The sequence below is a fragment of the Elgaria multicarinata genome, chromosome 14, assembly GCF_023053635.1.
Source record: "Elgaria multicarinata webbii isolate HBS135686 ecotype San Diego chromosome 14, rElgMul1.1.pri, whole genome shotgun sequence".
Lineage (NCBI taxonomy): Eukaryota > Metazoa > Chordata > Lepidosauria > Squamata > Anguidae > Elgaria > Elgaria multicarinata.
The window spans coordinates 32,570,492-32,588,071 of record NC_086184.1 but is presented as its reverse complement, the minus strand read 5'-3'; the positions used below and the strand labels follow the sequence as shown (position 1 = coordinate 32,588,071).

At 46.3% G+C, this 17,580-nt stretch overlaps 1 protein-coding gene across 4 annotated transcripts in view; it reads left to right on the top strand.

Moving 5' to 3' along the window:
• Positions 1-10,999: 10,999 nt before the first annotated feature.
• Positions 11,000-17,580, top strand: part of KIFC3 (kinesin family member C3) — a 37,781-nt gene continuing 31,200 nt past the window's right edge. The window contains exons 1-2 of one of the 4 annotated variants that reach the window (XM_063141029.1): positions 11,000-11,122; positions 12,235-12,507. The gene's annotated coding sequence lies outside the window, so the exon portion shown is untranslated. Of the gene's footprint in view, positions 11,123-12,234; positions 12,680-17,580 lie in introns of all 4 variants that reach the window. The other 3 variants (XM_063141027.1, XM_063141025.1, XM_063141026.1) reach the window with 3 other exon arrangements.

Here is a 17,580-nt window from a genome sequence, read left to right as displayed (position 1 = left end):
GTGCCACGGAGGGAGGCGCTCCTCAGGCCAAATTCAAAAGCGTGTCTCTACGTTAAGGTTGTCTCTGCATGATGGTTTTTGTGGTGCAATTGGCATTCCTCGGGCATGGAATTTTCTGGGTGTTTTACATCATTGTATAGTTTCTTTTTTTGCTATTTCCACTAAGCAATAACTCGTGTTATTTCAAAAGGGAAAAATGCAGTCTTTTTCCTGCTCACACCATTGGACTGGCATTGTTAGCCCCAAATGTGTCTGCTGTTTAAAGGAGCCCTAGGAAACAGTAGGATCTTATGCCTCTCCTCCTGTGTAATGCAGCCCATATCAATCGCACCAGAGAACCAGGGAGCACAGCAGCCCGGAGTAAACCATGTAGAGACGCTCTTGGAGTCAATCACAAGTTGAATATGAGTCAGCAGTATGATGTGGCAACAAAAAGGGCAAATGCAATTTTAGGTTGCATCAATAGAAGTATATTTTCAAAATCACAGGAAGTAATTTCACTCTACTCGCCACTAGTCAGATCCCACCTTGAATACTGTGTCCAGTTCTAGGCACCACACTTTACAATAAATTGGAATGAGTTCAGAGAAGGGTAACAAAGATGATCAGGGGGCAAGAAATTAAGTCCTACAAGGAAAGAGGGAAGGAACTGAGTATTTGGGGGTTGAACTCGATGGCCTTATAGGCCCCTTTCAACTCTACTATTCTATGATTCTATCATTTTTAGCACCGAGAACAGAAGACTGAGGGGGGAATATGATAGCACTTTTCAAGTACCTACAGGGATTATATTATTATTATTATTATTATTATTATTATTATTATTATTATTATTATTCATCCTGCCTTTTTCCCAGTACTGGGACTCAAGGCGGTTTACAGAATTAGAACATGTACAATTAAAACATATAAATATAAATTACAGAAGTTAAAATATAATTAAACTTACAGTAAAATTAAAAAGATGTTTAAATGTTTTTAAAACTAACAGATTAAAAGGGGGGGGGGAAAGAATCCAATACATTAACACAGGTCCAGTATAGTTCCAAAAGCCTGCTGAAACTCAAAAGTTTTTGCCTGCCTCCGAAACTGTAGCACAGAGGGAGCCAGCCTAGCTTCCCTGGGAAGGGAGTTCCAGAGCCTTGGAGCAGCCACCGAGAAGGCCCTCTCCCACGTACCCATCAGGCATGCCTGGGATGAGAGAAAGGGACCCATAGCCTGTTCTCTGTCATCCATGACCGTGGGATAGGAAATAATGGGCTGAAGTTACAAGAAAGCAGATTTTGGTAGACCCGCAGGAAAACCTCCCTAAAGGTGAGACTGCCTCGGGAGGTAGTGGGCTCTCTGTCCCTGGAGGTATTCAAGCAGACTGAACAGCCATCTGTCAGGGATGCTTTAAACTGGATTCCTGCACTGGTTTGGACTCAGTGACCTAAACGGCCCCTTATGCACCTATAACAAAGATACTCCCATTGTACCTTGTTCTTGATATTCTGCTAGTGTCATATTCTTAATTTATTTAACCTTTTTTGTTAATTGGTGGCAAGAACTGTAACAATTGCTTAGTGAAAGTTTTGAATACATAAATTGGAGAATGGCTGAAAAAGTAAGGGTTAAATGAAAACAGTTTTTGTCTTTAAAAGACCTGCAGACCAGATAAACTGCCCCCTAATTTATTGGCTGCCCCCCCCCAACTTTTAGTCTGGCTATGGGCCTGAATCTAACTTAAGTTCCATTCATTTCATTGGGTTTACTCTAAGTAGGCTCGGCCATTACCTCAGCCTAACATATCTCACTGGTTGTGAAGAAGAATTCAAGAGGAATTAAGCTTCTGAAAATCCACTCATGACCCCCTCCCCCCAATTGAAACTTAATAAGGGGGGAGTTAAGAGATCTGCCCTAACACCTGTCCCATTTAAGCAGTAAATACACCACTTCTGTCGTCTCGCAGGAGCAATGGCAAAACGGGGAGATGAGATACAGTGAAGTGAGCAAATTTTACCCCAAAGTCGAAGAGAGAAGATTTAGTCATGAAGCTTTGTGTTGCCCACACAACAGGCTTCAATTTGAAGGGGCTCCTATAAGATAAGGAGAAATGGCTATGGGGGGGCGGGGAGCATCGCACACTCGGTTGCTTGGGTGGCTACAGGATTGAGTGTGGTCGCGATTTAGCTACCCAGTATAACATATTCCAGCGAGTGGCTGCATTAAGCTACTGCAGCAAAGAGGCTTGTGGCACCATAAAGACTAAAGAGTTCTTCCATAATACATTTCTTAGCCTTTAAGGTGCCACAAGGCTCTTAGATACCCAGTAGGTGGCAGTAAGGTGCTACGCCATCATAAGCAAAGAAGACCCAGTGAACACTGTTCAGTGCTCAAGCATCTGTTATGCCGGCTGCCCTGCATAGGAGCAGTGTGGCCACGGACGCAAGGCTGGATCATGTGCGACAGGCAGAAAATGGCCTTGGGCGGGGTCCTGTAAGGACTGGCATTTGGAGAACTGCACTTGCAGGACAGACGTGCTTAATCTTGGCTGGATCGAGGCCATAGGTTTTAATATTTACAAACATCTACATTAGGAGATGCTTCATCACTCCTGAGCTATTCCTTTGAATCCTTCATGAACCCAATGTTTAAATATAACTTCTACATGTATAGAATAATTTCCTGAATTCAGAGCTTTACAAAGTATTTGACTGAAGGTGGGTGATAGGTATGCATGCCCTGCCATTGAGACGGAATTCAGGATATGGTCAACCCCTTGAGCATTTTACCTCCACAAACTCCCTGGCTTGCTACTGATTAATTGTTACCCTGAATAGGCCTGAACTGAGTTATGGATTCCTGCATTGAGCAGGGGGTTGGATTCCATGATCCTATTGCAATAAGCTCTATGTGAAGTTTCCCTTGAGACTGGTCTAGAAACTGCAGCTATGGCAGAATTTGGCAGGTAGGCTGATGAAGTGCAGGCACCCATTTCTGCAATTTTTTTTGGCCTGTCACATGGGCTAGTCTTTTGCCCTCAGCTACTAGCCAGATGTTTGTGCCCTGCCCCATCCTCGCTAAGAAAGAAATCCCAGTAGTCCCAGCCATAACTGAGTTCCAGCCTCAACAGAGTTCTAGCACACCTTGCTGAGCAGGAGTTCAGGGTGTTTCTTTCTCTCTGCATGGCCATCATAGCTGCATCCTGTATATCCAGTGACAAGGTAGGTCAGCAGGCCCGGGAAGAATGCTGCTTAGCTACATACTGTCGATTTCCAAAGCCTGCCTAAAAGCAGCTGAGGCCATTTGATTTGGGGATGCCAGGCCTGTCTGCCATGGGAGGAGACTTTTTTCCAGTTTCTGCACGTTCCAGTTTGGTAGCAGATCAAAGCTCACCTTTGAGGATCAAACAAGGAGCAAGCAGAACGGCCCGCCGCGTGAAAGAGAGCACAGGGCTGAAAAGAATCGGGACACAGAAGAGCCCGCATTCAACGGACAAAAGTACATTTGTATTCTGAGGCTTAAAATAAACGGCATGCAGATAAGAGCTCTGACGCGGCTGGGAGGACACAGGCCCAGCATCATTAAAAGCTTCAGGGACAGATCGGATTGAGGAAATAAGTGTTGTCGTCTCCTTTGCCCTATTTCACAGGCTGCTTCACATGACAAAGTGTGACTCAGGCCTTCAGCGCCTCCAGTTCCATGGAGCTGAGTGCAAAGTGTGCCGGGAATGGAAACATTTGGGAAGGCAAACATTGCCTGGGGAATCCACAGGGGTAACAAAAGCTGAACAGGAGGTCTTTAGGCTTGATGTTTATGCTAACCTTTCTCCCTGTATCTCAGTGGCTGCAGTTTTTTACTTTTGTTCTTGTTGAGGAACTTCAGTAGCATGAAGTGATAATTTGCAGGATCTGTGTCCACGGGCCCATTATTGATGCCTTCTCCAACCTTTTGCCCTCCAGATGGGTTGAACTGTAAGTCCCCTCACCCCATGCTGAGGATGATGGGAGTTGCAGTCTGGAGGGCAACAGTTTGGGGGAGGCTGGGATATAAGAACTGATACAAGATCCCAGGTACTGGGAACAGCATCTGCAGGTGTATGAGACACGTGTGCATCAATTAAAACGCACATACATGCCGCACTGCCATGTCTGGCTATAAATACTAATTAGGCCACTACAAACCTCAGAGGGTTAAAGAAAAAGAACTGCAAGAAGCTCAAGGACACAAACCAATCCTTGTTGTTGTTGTTTTCCAAAACAGACCCGAGATTGTGTGGAGCTGCTGTTACAAAGGAATTCTGTTTGGCCGCTGCGGCTGGGCTCAGATCCCTTCCCCTTCCCCTCTTACTTGGAAGCAAGAGATATGGGGGTGGGGGAGGGGGGAAGAGTGATAAAAGGAAAAAGATATTCTATCTGATATTTGAGTTTCCTCCCTTTTGAGAATCTTCCCCTCCACTGCCATGTTTCAGCACAGTTCCTTTAAGGCAAAATTATGAGACGACATCACCATTCTCAGTGTTAATTTGCTTTTGCCAAATTAGCCCTTACGAAGAATTCAGTGAAGACTTTGATTTCCATTTGTCTTGGATTGAAATGGATTTTATTTGGCAGAAGAGGCCTTATGTGTCCCCATCGTATGAAAGTGCCATTCACAGTGTGGGGCTTTTTGGCAGTTGGATCCATTGTTCCTGGATGCCAAACAAGATTATTAAGTTCTCTTTGAAAAACTGGCCGAATGTCATTCCAGCAGAGGTTAATGAATCTGTTCATTTGCCAGAGAATAAATCAGACATGTCACTGAATGCTCCAGCCCATGTGACTTGAACGTAGCAAAAGATGCATTAAAGTCTAGGGCCACTTTTAAGAGTCACTTCCACAGTTGTCTAGAATACTTTTTTTTAAAAAAAAACTATTCAAAGGGAGAAATCCTGGTCTTTCAATTTGCATTGCCCTGTTCTTAAAAGGAAAGATGTAAATCCCTGCTAATGGGATTGTGTTGCTATTTTCTCTACCCTCTTGAAAGAGAAAAAAAACATTCTCTACTCATGTTTCTTTTTATGTAGAGCATTAAGGAACCCCTTTGTACCCCAAGAATGTCTATAATTAGACCACTTTTCTGGAAGGTATCCTGTCTTTTGTTCTCAAATATTCATCCATGTATACATCCCTCTCCAGAGAGGCTCATTTGGCACCTACATGGGGGTCTTTTCAGGTGCCCAGTGAAGGCCTTTTTTATTTTTCTAGGCTTTTTAGTCCCCCAGTTTTGTTTTTAGATGGGTTGTTCTGTTTTTATATCTTTACACTGCTGCTGGTTCCTATAACTTTAACAGTTACTGAGCGGAAAGTGCTGCTCAGGAATTTCAGCAGGTGTCATTCACATGCGTGCAGCACCTGGTAAAATTCCCTCTTCATCACAACAGTTAAAGCTGCAGGAGCCCTGCCCTCTCTTGTACCTAGTCACTAGATGAAGAGGGAATTTCATCAGCTGTCCTCCTTTCCATATGGTCACCCTATTTCCACCCACCCAAAAGGGTTGCTGTAAGGCAGCCTTCCTCAACCTCTGGCGCTCCAGATGTGTTGGACTGCATCTCCCAGAATGCCCCAGCCAGCTGGGGCATTCTGGGAGTTGTAGTCCAACACATCTGGAGCACCCCAGGTTGAGGAAGGCTGCTGTAAGGAGACTGGCAGTGGAGCGGGGAGACTAAGAGAAGGTTGTTGGGTGAAGAGAACAAAATGTGTGTGTTCAGCGGTTAGGGTTTCCTGGCAACAGAAGAGGGTCAGTGGCAGTGCTGATTTCTAAAGAGAATTCCTGGAGCTTTCTTCTACATGGGAGATCTGCCATCACTCTGTAAGCTCTGCAGTTGCTTAGTGAAGAAGGTAAAGCACTCTGCATATGCCCATTCACTTATTTTTGCTTAAGAATTCTCCACCAAAGATTCAAGATCTGTGGCAGACAATTCTTAGGCAAAAACAACATGTGCTATTCCAGTGCCTTGGTGTTGTTCAGCTGTAAAATGGGGCCAATAACCTCTAAATAGTATACATATTCTCTTGTTTGTTTAATGAATATATGTGTATTATATATACTTGATGCTTTATAGTCTGTGACTTTCCTCACTATGTTTGCCACCTTTATTCTTCTGTTTACATGCACTTTTCATTCCTGCTCTCTGCTTGCAGCACAGTAATTCTGGGTGCTGTCCATCAGGCTAAGCCACTGGGTTGCTACATTATTCCCCTGGCCCTGCTATCCACTCATGCACAAGAATGCCCCTACTTTCATTTGTGAAATGTTGGAGGGCGTGTCATCTCATCATCAACACGAGCTTAAATTTATTATTCATTCATTCATTCTATACTGCCCGATAGCCACAAAATACAACATGATAAAATTCATATAAAATTCAACAGCAGCGCAAAGATTTAAAATACAGTAACAGCATTAAAACAACAGAAACGGAAAGACTGAAATGTCTGGGGAAATAAGGTCTTCACCTGGCGCAAAAAAGAGCACACTGTAGGTGCCAGGTGAGCCTATTCCACAACCAGGGTGCCACAACAGAAAAGGCCCTCTTTTTAGTAGCCACTCACCTCACTGCCTTTGGGGGGGCTCCCAGAGACGGACCGCTGAGGATGATCTTAGGGTCAGGGCAGGTATGTATGGGGGGAGACAATCTTTCACGTAAACTAGCCCCAAGCTGTTTAGGGCTTTGAATGTTAATATCAGCACTTTGATGGGGCCTAGACACAGACTGGCAGCCAGTGCAGATGGAAAAGTACTGGCATACTATGATCACATTGGCCAGTCCCTGCTGCCCTAGTTTGGACCAGGTGAAGTTTCTGGACTGTTTTCAAAGGTAGCCCCACATATAACGCATCACAGTAATCCGGATAAGAAGTTATCAGAGCATGGATAACTGTAGCTGGGCTATCTCGGGCCAGAAAAGGATGTAGTTAGTATATCAACCTAAGCTGATAAAAGGTGCTCTGTGCCACTGAGTCCACCTGTGCCTGTAGTGGCAATGCTGGGTCCAAGAGCACCCCCTCAAACTACAAATCTGATCCTTTAGGGGATGTGCAGCCCCCTGTAGAACAGGTTGAACATCATGTCACCAGGCAGATGAGCCACCCTCTAAGAGTACCTCCGTCTTGTGTGGATTGGGTCTCTGGGTCCAGGTTAGGCTTTTTCAGGAGGAAACCTGTTTCATGCTATTAGGTGGAGTCTTATTTTTGTAAACTACAAATGCCTCTCTGATGACAAGGAAGCTAATTCATGTTGTTGTTGTTGTTGTTGTTATTTGCAGAGTAGAATGTGATATAGAAATCAACACATGGCTGTTTAGGGTGCCTTCTGCATTAGCTAGTCACTGCTCCAGGCGTATGTGTAACCTATATTTGTAATGTTTTCCCCATGAACACACTGATGCAGCAAACCTAAAGTACAGATAGGAACAGAGAATGCTTCCCTGTCGAATACCCCTGTTGCCACCAGAAAGGTAAATTGCAAATGACAGAAAATTGGATAATTGTTCAAAGCAGGATCAAATAGAAGAACCCACTGCTGTGGAGGGGGAACCTGTGCTTTTACTGTTTCATTGGTATGTGGAGGCAAAACATGATCTGGATTTCAATATTTGGGAAGAGATTGAGTTGTGGGGAAACTATCTTTGTATTTCATTGTGGATTGCACAATGAAAACTCAACCTGTGTCCCTCTATGTCATTGAAAACGACCAAAGCTAGAGCAGCAGCCCGGCCGCCCAAACCTGGGCTTGTGTGGATCTTGGTTTGTGTGTGTGTGTGTGTGTGTGTCAAAAGGCCTTATAAAAAGGAGGCAGCACTAAAAGGTGGTGCCCAAAGAATTGTGCTCATTGTCATTCTAAGCATGTGTTAATGTGGGCAGGAATATTTTCTGAAAGGAGGGTATGTTCAGGAAAGGGGTGGAGGGCAGGCTTGGTTGGCAAAATGGGTGTGGGACAGAGGACAGGAGGTGAGGCACAAGATTATGACGTTGATAGTGCTTTTCCCCTTACCATTTCCTGCTTATTATACCACTTCTAGGGGTGACCAGCTTCGCAAGTCCTCCTCCAGCTTCCACAGCAATGGCTCCAGGGCTCAGTAGCTGGTGGGAAGGGTGAATTGAAGAAGAGATTTGGGGGCAGCTGATTCCATCTGCACAAGATCAGGCAATCAACATGCCTCATGCTATCCAACCCCTTGCCAGGACTCAAGGCAGTGGTGCCTCTGATCTGTCACTACTAATTGTAAAGACAGCAGTGAGAAAAGTATCAACCATCCATAATCTTGCCAGGGATTACGCTACTGACTTTGTTCTCAGTCCCTATTAGATGAAGTGGCTGTCCTGAACTTTACCCAAACGGTCCCACTAGGTACACCAGCAGATAGGACTGGATTTTTGTGTATGTGTGCATGGCAATTGTCTGCAGACACCTTGACATCTCGTGCTCATAACATTTGGGGGGTTCTGTTGATGTACTACCCTTCTGACCCACTGCACAGAAGATTCCATGGGCAAGTTTGAGGAGCTAGTCTCCAAAGTGATGATGAAGTCTCCCAGGGATTTTGTTTTCAGGCATTTCTATGAAACATTTCAGGGATAGGGACTATGAAACATTTCAGGGATAGGGACTGTGTGGCTTCAATGTCAACCATACTCTGTCTGAAATAATGACTGGCCCTACACACAGGCAGTCAGGAGACAAGCTAGATCTGACATTTTGCTCTGACTTGGAATCAGGTGATCTAAGGGATAGGGGACAGGCTGTAACACAGTGGTAGAGTCCTTGTTCTGCATACAGAAGGGGTCAGGTTCAATGCCCAGCATCTCTAGGTAGGACTAGGAAAGAATCCTGTTTGAAACCTTGAAAGCTGCTGTCAGTTGACAATACTGGCCTAGATTGACCAAAAGGTCTGACTCCGTATAAGTCAGGTTCCTATGAGCTGATCAAGGGCTCGTCCAAAGCTTTTGAAGGGGCTCCAAATCTTTGAAATACTATTCCCTTGGGGAGGAGGACCAATTAAGGTGAACAAAGAGTCTCATTGCACCTTAAAACTTTCACACCTGTGTGTTGTTTTTGTCACAACAAACTAACTCTGTCTCAGCCAGACTACCACTCTGCAAATTAGTGGGGACTAGTATATATATACACAGGCCAGATTCAACATTCCAATCACATTCCGGTGCAACCAACAGAGCCCTGGATTGGGCTATGTGGAAAAAGCCAGGCTTATCCTGACTGCTTGTGATCACATGCCAATGATATCCCCAAGCATGTGCCTTCCTCTAAGCAAAGTACTGCCGCGACGTACCCCTCTGGCAGCCTTCCCCAGCCGAGGCCAATGGCCAGGCTGGCTGGAAGTGCTGGGAGCTGAGCTGCAGTCCACCCCATTTGCTGGTGGGCACCCTGTTGGGGAAGGCTGTCCTATGGGTATTGCTGGAGTAAGTCCAATGCTGTCCTGCTTTCACACTCCTTCCCTTGGTTGGGGATGGTCTTGGCCACATCTTTCAGGCGGCCGCACCTCTGCCCTGAGCAGGGGCCTTTTGCTCACAGCCAGGGCCGGCCAAAGGCATTTTGCTACCTGAGTACAAGATAGTGTGTGTGTGTCCGTCTGTCCCCGCAACCCCGTCCATGTATGTTTGAGTACTGTCTGGCCTGGCCCAGAACAGGTTGTGCCACATACAACAGCTCTGCCCTCCAACAGAGGGGGGCAGGCAAGGAGTCTGAGCGTTGCTATTACCCACCCGGCATCTGCTACTGCCCGAGGCAGCCGCCTCACTCGGCCTAATGGCAGGGCTGGCCCGGCTTGTACCCCAACAAGCCCGAGGGCCTCCTAGGACGCCAAAACTGGGCCACCGGATAATTGAAGTGCTTGTATTAGGGTGACCATATGAAAAGGAGGACAGGGCTCCTGTATCTTTAACAGTTGCATAGAAAAGGGAATTTCAGCAGGTGTCCTTTGTATGCAGGCAGCATCTGGTGAAATTCCCTCTTCATAACAACACTTAAAGCTGAAGGAGCTATACTAGAGTTAGCAGGTACAAAAGAGGACTCCTCCTGCAGCTTTAACTGTTGTGATGAAGAGGAAATTTCATCAGGTTCTCCATATATACAAAGGACACCTGCTGAAATTCCCTTTTCTGTACAACTGTTAAAGATACAGGAGCCCTGTGCTCCTTTTCATAGGGTCACCATAGCTTGTATTGCACTGCCATTCCCGTCAGCCAATGACCATGCTGACTAGGGGATAATGGGAGCTGTAGTCTGACACATGTGGAGGGCGCCAGGTTCCCATGAGGCTCCGCCCAGAGGCCGCGGAGAAACCTGACGGGTTGCCATGGTAACCGGCGGCAAAAGGCGGCGCGGCAAAGGCGGCGGCGCAATCCCCCCTCCCCTTCCGCTGGACGCGCGTGCCCGAGCCGCCAAGGAGAGGTTGGGCAGGCAGGCAGCGGCGGCTCGTCCTCCTCCTCGTCCTCCTCTCTCCCTCTGAGGCGCGTGAGGCGAGGCGCGTGAGGCGAGGCGCGAGGACACGAAGGCGGGCCGAGGAGGCCGCTTGGCCCGCACTGGGGGTGGGGGCAAGCGGCAGGGGCTTCTGAGGGTGCGGAGGGCGCGCATACGTGTCGGCGACTTCGCACGAGACTGCTCCCGCAGAACCCCGCGCCTGCCGCCCCTCCCTCGGTCTGTTGGTGAAAGCGGCCGGGGCGGCCGGAGGGGCTGAACGTGAGAGGCTCCCGGCGGCGGCGGCGGCGCTTCTTCCGAGTCGCCAGGGACTAGCGCCGTGGGTGGCTTTCCAGCAGCTGTCGCCACGCGAAGAGCCCTGGGCCTGTGGCACTCGGGTGCGGGGGCAAGGCGGCTCCGCTGCGCTTCTTCTCGGGAGAAGGAGGGTGGGTGGGGGGCGTCGCCGGACCCCCACCCCACCCCGGCTTTGCCACCGGCGGGCTCGCCGCGCCTCCTGCAGCCCGGGCAGCGCTGAAAGCCCAACGACACGCGTCCGCCGTTCCGCACGTCCCGCAGCCCCCGGAGCCTGCCTTACGGCCAGCCTCATTCCAACGCGGCTTCGCCTGCACGGACATAACCAGAGCGGACCGGAGCGACCGGGAAGAGAAACGCAGCAGCCCCCGTATGTCGTTGCCGAGCTCGCTCGTGGCCTCCTTGGTTGCCTTTTGGCCACTGCAAGCCACGGCGGCTTGGATGAGCCCCCGGCCCTCTTAAAGGCGTGGGTGGCGGCGTTTTCAGGAGAGGAAAGGCGGGGAAGCGCATCTGTAGAGCTGGTGTCCTCCAGAGGTGTCGGACTGCAAGCCCCATCATGGCCATGGCCTCCATAGACATGCCCAAAGGTGGCCTTGCCAAATAAGTGAAGAAGGCAAGGATCAAGACTGGTTGTCATGCTCATGTTCAATGGCCATGCTGGCTGGGAATGATGGGAATTGCAGTCCAGCACATCCAGTGGGCGCCATGTTGGGGAGGGTGCCCTAATCCCAAGGGGTCTTCAATCCTCTGGGTCCGAAGGTCGCTTGAGATGCACACAGATGTTGTGCAGGAAGGGATGCAGCCTAGCCTGCTCCCATGTCAAATTCCCAAGAGCGAATTAGAAAAATTCCTTTAGATGACTGAGGTAAGGTGTTCACTTCCTGGCTGGTGCGGCCCTTTGATCTTAGGCTAGTTCTGGTTAAGCTGCATATCTCCTGGACAGGTTTGTGTTTCTTATCCCGATAGCCATGCATTGGAATGTGATAGAAGAAAGAGCCATCCTGGGACTGCCAACGAAATGCAAATTGAAACAAATGTTACTAATCACCTTTGGGTGATTTTGTCATTACCAATTTAACTTACATGATGCCCTTTGTGATTGTTATTAGTCTGCCTACATGACCAGGATGGGCAGAGAAGGCAGAGCTGCCCTTCTGTTAAGATAGCCTGCTGGTCTGCTACGGTGACATCTGGAAGTATTCTTACAGTCAGGCCCTGGGGAGTGAGCAAAGGTTGCAATTAGCATCCCTACTGTAGAACGTGGGTTGTTACTTTTCTGAGCTGGGGAAAGAGGCTATTGCTTATTCGTTTGAAAGTACAAAAGTGCCCGTTGGCAGGCACTGGGTCTCTTCTAAATATAACTTTTTGTGATATAGTAAAAAGCAGCACTTTGCTCTGGCGCATCTTGTCTGTGTTTACTAAATTTTTGAGTAGGGAACCCCGCCTTCTGTTGAAAACAAGCTGTTTTCTGCTTTCTTGCAGATGGTTCTCTTAAAACCCCATGTTGATCTTGGACGCACCTCAGTGAGAAACTTGTGGAGGAAGGCACCTCCCACTTAACGCAGAGGAGTACTTATGGCTCATCCTTCATGCCTCCACCCTTCCTCACACTGCAGCCAGGGGAGGCTAAGTAACCAGCACTGCCGCATTTCTGGCATTCCTTTCTAGATGCCAAGGATGAGTGGAGGGTTTCGGTGGAAGGGAGACTGAAACAGACACCAACACTTGGGAAACTCCAGGGCTGGGCAGCCAAAGGTACTGCTGCCAGACGAGGGGAAAGACTTTTGTCCCTTTTTTCCTCAGGAGAAAGGTTAAAATTTAACAGCATTGAAAAGACAGATTGTTGCTCTGCATTGGAGAAAAACACGTGGCTTCTCTTTGTCCTTGGAAGTGTTGTTATCTTCTGGCTGCAGGTAAAGACCGGTAGGTGAGTTTGAGTTGGCATATATTGTTAAGGGACTGGCTTCTCTTGGACTAGAAGCAAAATCTTTTTGGGTGGCGTGCTCTCTGCGTGGAGGTTGAACGCACACTTGCATACACACTCTCTTTCTCAGGTTAATACCCAAGCTCAATCGACAGGGAAGTAAGCAGCAAATAGACTGTACTGAATGTTCCTTCACACGTTGGGTACTCTCGCTTTATGCCTCAGATTCTTTCCTGTTTCGCTTTTGATGATTGGGAACTTGTAAGGATGGTACAGGGGTATGCCAGATGTGCCTGGAAATGTGGGAAAGAATGACGCACACCTGGTTTGGAGGAAAATATAGGAATGTTGAGTTGAGCTGTTCTTGGGGCTTTGCAGACACCTACGCCTGTCTCTTTTCCATCCTAGTTTTGTGCAAGGCTTGAGCCAGTATCTTCTAGAGCGTAGTGTGACAAAACCAATTTTCATTGCCAGGACTCAATCCTGAAACACATAAAGCTATAATAAAGGTGAAAATGCCTCTAAGCATATGCAGAGTGCCCTATTCACTAATGATTAATCACAGCTTGGCCCTAGGCATTTGGGATTGGGGGGAGGGCTTCCAGGTCAGATGATGTGTCTTTCAGGCAGATGTAGAAATGGAGGGCCAGAGAATGTATGTATCCATTCTTCCTTCAGCCACGTTTCAAAGTCAGGAATGATTTTTGAGGTCACTTCTTTGTCTTACTTGAAAAACTGAGGAGGAACATAATTTTGTGCGTGTGTTTTGAATATTTCTTCCTCTGTTAACTACTCATATTTTCCAGTAGAGAAACTGAGCAGCAGGCAGAGGGCTAATGATCTGGATGGGCAACCAGAATGGTCAGTGGGCTGGAGCCATTTCCTTATCAGAAATGGTTACATAGTTTGTGGCTTTTTAGCTTTGGGGGGGAAAGGCAAGTAAGGGGGAACGTGATAAAAGTGTATAAAACTCTTGTGTAGCAATGGAGAAAGTTGGTAGGTAGACATTTTTCTCCTTTTAATACTATTACAGCCTTCCCCAACCTGGTGCCCGCCAGACGGATATGCTGGCTGAAGGATGCAGTAGTCCAACACAACTGGAGGGCACCAGATTGGGGAAGGCTGTAATAAACAGCAGAATCCATGCTCATCCAGTGAAGCTGATGGGTGGTTGAGGACAGACAAAAGGAAGTCCGTCACACAGTGCATAGTTCATCTATGAAATTGGCTTCCACAAGATGTAGTGATGGGTACCAACCTAGCGCTTCCTCTTCTGGTCTGCATACTTCTGCAGATTTGAAAGTGTGGGGCCAATTGGGCAACTCTCCCCAGGTTTTCCTCTTTAAAATTGTGACCTAGACCTGCATGAACAGAGCCGGCGGGGGATAACTTTGGCAGCTGAGGCAGAAAGCTGGAGCAGCTGGGCCAGTTGGGATTCCGGTGTCCGCTCCTCACCCCTGTTGCCGTGCCAGAGTCTTCCGGGTGCATGTGTGCGTGCGCCTGCACATGCTAAGAACTTAACAAAGGGAAATTTTGCTTACGTTCTATCTCCTTGCCTATATCATTGTTTGCCTCCTTTTCTCTTTGGTCTCTTCTGCATCTAAGGTGAATGAGTTATATTCTGGGCATATCTATACTGCAAACATGTATTGGTTTTACACCATTTTAACTGTCATGTGTTCCCCTATGGCACACTTGCTGTCATAGTTTAGAGAGGAAGCTGAGAGCCCCATCGCTTTCCCAGCTATTAAGCCAGTTTGCTGTGCTGTGCCTTGGAGCCTTATTTCTTCAGCTGCGGAGAAGGCGTAAGACGTTCAAGATTAGAGTAGTGCAATGCAATGATCTTGTGGCTGTCCTAGGGGCCCTTTGTGGGTGTGTCTGTGTGGGTGTGGCCACACTTCTTTTGTGCCAGATAGCAGCAGATTACAGACGCTCCAAATTACAGAGGCATCTTATTAGGGGAGGGCCAGAGTTCATGGCAGTGGACAGGAATTGGGTCCCCTACTCGCCACCTGCTCTGCTACCCCTGGCTCAACTGACCGGCTAATCAGGCACTTTCTATATGAACTATAAGAAAAAATCTATATTGGTGTAATATCTTTATTAGACCAACTGAAAGGACACACAAATGTATGCAGACTTTCAATATTTCCAGATCTCTTCATCAGGCCTCATTTGAATGTCTGCTGACCCTTCTTCTCCATCATAGGACAGTGAACATGCAGACACTATGACTTCACATCAAGTCACCATTCCAACCCACCTGCTTTTGTAGCAGCTTGCCTGATGAGGAGATTTGGAGATCTCAAAAGCTTGCACACATTTTGGATGTCCTTTTGTATTGCACTAATATGGCTTCTGGCCAGAGTGGAAGTTTATTCTGACTGTGTGTCCAGGTTCAGCATAGCCCTCCTTGTGAGTATGGGGAAACTAGTGAGAACTCCTGGTCCCTTGGCTTTGTCTTGGGTATGTGATTCAGGTGCTGCTGAGTTTGAGAATACATCAACGCACTGTGTATCTTGTTGGAAGTGGATGTGGACTGGCTGGCTGAGCAGTCACTGTGAAAGTGAGAGAGCTGTTTTGAGGCCTTTCTAGTACAAACCAGAGCCTTATGAGCCTTGCAAACCATGGCTCTATCCTCTGAAGTATCAGGTCCCACCCTTCTGCCTGTTGTGCTTTCTTCGGTGGTTGGAGACCTGACACGGATGTCTTACACAGTCCTTCCCTCTTCTAGACTTGTTGAACTTCTTTTGCTGCCAGTCTGAGACAGGGTCCCCCTTTTGATGACTCCTGATTGCAGCAGCCTGCCTTGACAGCATACTTGAGATCAGACACTACTGAAAATGAAGTTCCACAAACAGTTCCTCTTTCCCTGCAAATTCATCTGATCTGCTGCATATTGCTTTATTTATTCAGAACACTTTAAATCTGCTTTGCTCACAGAATGCGTCCAGCTGAAATGCTTCCTAATGCTTTAAATTAACACTCAAAATCTTCAGTCTTCCCCAGATGTTTGATGTAGTGTTTATATAGTAATTGCTTTCAGGGAGCCTCCTGGGAGCAGCTACCCACTGAGCCTTGGTAGTTGAGATGGAAAGGGAGGGACATAGAGTCAGGGCAGCTGTTGAAACTCTGCCCAGTGCTGAGAGCCAGGTGTTGAATTTGGCAAAGGGTAAGTGAGCCAGAGGCTGCTTCAATTTACAGCTGAGGATTATGGCTCTTCCAAACATGCAGCTGTAACCTCCCCCGAGATTAGACTATTGCAGCCTTCCCCAACCTGGGGCCCTCTGGATGTCTTAGACTGTGACTCCCATCATCCCCAATGCCTCACTCTCATGGCTGTTGACCATGCTGGCTGGGGATGATGGGAGTTGTAGTTCAACATATTTAGAGGGCCCCATGTTGGGGAAGACTGGGCAATTATAATGCATTCTACTACTGGGCTGCCTTGAAGTTCATTTGGGAACGTTGCTTGGTTTCAAATGCAGCTGCATGATTTCTAGCAGGGGCAGGCCAGGTGGACCAAATGGTGTCAGTGCTTAAAGAGCTGAATTGGCTGCCAATTTGTTTCACAGTTAAGTTCAAGGTTTTGATATTGACTACTTTTTAAAAAAACAACAAAAATAGCTTTTGTTATTTGTATTTTTTACTAGTAAACCACAGCGAGTATATGTTTCCACAAATATATATTTACAAATACAATAGTATCTATTCATGCTGATCCAAAACAATTAGGGTGACCATATGAAAAGGAGGACAGGGCTCCTGCAGCTTGTGATGAAGAGGGAATTTCACCAGGTGCTGTATGCATCCAAATGACACTTGCTGAAATTCCCTTTTCTATACAACTGTTAAAGATACAGGTGCCCTGTCCTTCTTTTCATATGGTCACCCTAAACATACTACACTATAAAGCTCAAAAGAGAAGTATGGATGAGATGTTTTGGTTAAAAGTGTGTTCCAAAAGGCCAAAGGCCAGTTCATTTAATAACTCCGTATTTTATTTATCCTTCTTTCCTTTCATGATAAACTTGTCAACTGTGCCAATTTAACAATAAATAGTACTTTCCGTGTTTATTTAACCTGGTTTTTCTACAGTCTTTTATTTGCTAGTGTTTTGATTCCTGCAGCCATTATGAAATTAATTATAAATTTGTAGAAATCTTTTTCTTCAGTTCCGCTTATGAGATGCTAAATAATTGAGTGAGTCTTGGAATGTTCATTTCTCCTTCTTTCATTCATTGATGTAATATCAAAAAGGAATATCTTGCTTCCATACTGCCAGTCATGAATTTTTTGATCAGATTTTCTTATATTTCTTGTTTAGCACTTGGAATCTTAGGTATGAGCAAACAAAAGAAAAAAAATAGAAGATACTAAAGTATAGAGGAGCTTTTAAAAGTTATGGAAACTTTTAAAAGCTCTTCTACACTTTATTATCTTCTATTATTTTGTTCATAGGCAAATAATTTAGCCTGTCTAGATTTCTCCGTTTTGCCAATTTTAGTATTTAATTTTTTTGTGGTTCTCTTATGTATTCCTGATATTATGTTGTCTATTAATATTTGTCTATTAATATTCATCCCTAGACATTCAGATTTGTGTTCATTTAGCTTATAACCTTCATAACATTTCATTTTCTGTAATGTTGACCCCTCCAGTTGATTTCACATGTTACTTCCTATCATTTCTATAATTAGCTCTTACTGTACATACTGAAAAAATTATGCAAAGTTGAAACAAAGATGTTGACAAATAACACCTTTGATGGGTTGTCCCTTTCCAGAATTATTTTTTCTTCAGAGTAATAATTAATAATTGATGGATACTCCTATAGAAGGGAAACCGATTGTAATAGGCTTTCTGCTAAGCCATATTTTCAGAGGGTAGATTTTAAGAAATAA